Source organism: Ictidomys tridecemlineatus, chromosome 3 (assembly GCF_052094955.1).
Source record: "Ictidomys tridecemlineatus isolate mIctTri1 chromosome 3, mIctTri1.hap1, whole genome shotgun sequence".
Lineage (NCBI taxonomy): Eukaryota > Metazoa > Chordata > Mammalia > Rodentia > Sciuridae > Ictidomys > Ictidomys tridecemlineatus.
In genome coordinates, this window is record NC_135479.1 from 165424542 (window position 1) to 165426802 (window position 2261).

General features: G+C 39.4%; 1 pseudogene; it reads right to left on the reverse strand.

The window, feature by feature from the left end:
* Positions 1–668: 668 nt before the first annotated feature.
* LOC101972138 (proteasome subunit alpha type-5 pseudogene) lies at positions 669–1201 on the reverse strand (annotated as a pseudogene).
* Between the last annotated feature and the right edge of the window lie 1060 nt (positions 1202–2261).

Below are 2261 nucleotides of genomic sequence, written 5' to 3' on the forward strand. Positions count from 1 at the left end.
CCTTCTGAGCAAGCTCTGATGCCTTCTCTGTGCAGGTGTCAACAGTGGTGGTGCTCCCAGGGGCAAGTGATGGAGTTCTCTCAGGGTTCCATGGGGATGTCACTGCACAGTGCCCTGACTGCACCGCCTCCCCTCCCAGTTGCCTTTTGCTGGGATCTCCTCTCCCTGGGGACAGGTCAGTGAGAAGATTCTAGCTGTATTTCTCCGTCATTTGGCACCATCATTTGGCACCATCATTCAGGCTCCCTGTGGCTGATTTCTATGTATCATCTCCTCCGTTCTGTTTTCTGCTTTGGTAGCCAGGGGGTAGATTCATTGTTTTTGGTCTCGGTTCTATTTTACAATCTTAAAAATTATTGATGATTCCAAAGAGCTTTTGTTTACATATGTTTAGCTATCAGTATTAGCTATATTAAAAATTAAAACTGAGAAATTGAAAAAAAGAATTATTTTTCTTTTCAAATAGCAATAGCATACTCATTCCATATTAAATTATTTTTGTCTATTAAGAAATAAAATTTTCTATTTCAGAATTGTTTTTATATATAGACATCAAAAAAATGCATAGGCACAGGAGATTTTTCCAAGGACTAGGAGGTGGAAATAAAATTTAAGGATAATTAGGAGAACTGAAATTGTTTCAGAGAAATTCTGAGCATTATGCTTCCTTAAATGTCCTTGGTAACCTCTTTAAGTGTTTTATTTGGGAACATGTGGAAACTGTACTGAGACTACTATGTTAATTGCATTTAGTTTCTTGTCCATTATTTGTTTGAGGATGAAAAGATTTGATGATTTCTTTCAGTGCCACAGACTTATAAATTTCTTGCAAGGAGCTCTGGGCAACTTCAGAAGAGCCAGTTGTTGGAGCATCACACTGTGCAAAGGTTTCAGATGATCTATATGAAATAGCTGGGCCCCTTTTCATTAGCTGCTTCAAATAACAATTCTGTTCCAAAAAGATGAGGCATGCCTGGATCTGCCTATTCTCCAGACTACAGTGCCAGTCTGAAAACAGCCTGGGTCACACTCCACTGTTATTGTCTCACCATACGTGAATCAATGGTCCTGTGATTCCACTAGGACCTCATCAATTAAAGTTAGCATTAGCAATTAGCCCACTCACGGCACACCTTATCTGAGCATCAATGTCTACAATTTCTTCAATGCTGCTGGGTTCCATGAGTGGAGAGCTAGTTCTTTCCTTTGTAGAAGAAACACATCTTTTGGTGTTTGGATCTCAGAGGCTGTAAAACATAGCTGTATGGCCTAACTGAAATCATCTTCCTTTAGAGGACCAGTTACTCATGTCCTTGTCATACTCCATTCCTGGGTGAGAAACACCACAAAGGCAGGAGGAGGTGGCAGTGGCTACATGGGGAGAACCAACATGACTCCACCAACACTGATTCAATCCCATGCCCATAGAATACAGAGGAGATGGTAGGGTAGATAGAGATCACCAATGGGAGCCCAAATGATGGAGCCAAGTGACTGAAAAATACAACTAGAATCATCTTCTCACTGTATCATACCCAGGGAGAGGGGATCCCAGCAAAAATTTTTCCTTCTTTCATTTTTTTAGTTGTAGATGAACACAATACCTGTATTTTATTTATTTTTATCTGGTGGTGAGGATTGAACCCAGTGCCTTACACATGCTAGGCAAGCACTCTACCATTCATCTACAATCTATGACCCCAGGACTTATTTATTTATTTGGTACCAGGAATTGAATCCAGGATGCTTAACCAGTGAGCCACATCCACAGCCCTGTTTTACTTTTTATTTTGAGATACAGTCTCACTAAGTTGCTGAGGTTCTTGCTAAGTTGATGAGGTTGGCTTTGAACTTGCAATTCTCCTGCCTCAGCCTTTCGAGCTGCTGAGATTACAGGTACATGCCACTGCATCTGGCAAAATACAACAATTTTTAAATAAAAAATAACTATATGTCTCCAAAGTCAGAGAGAAGAGCAGCACTAACTTTCATTTTTGAAAATATCCTTCATGTCTGACTTACTAGATAATAACTGGATTCTTAAGTTATTCTGCTTTCAATTTGCTGTGAAATTTTAACATTAAGGAATACAAAGAAAATACAGCCCAACATAGGTACACAATTAGAAAGCGAGGTATATTTTGATAGCCTTTCAAATGATGGCTTAATTTTTCACTGTTACATCAAAATTTAACAAGTAGTGTTGGTTACAATGTAGAATCTAAAGCCGCACTGTGAACATTTCACGCTCAGTCATATCC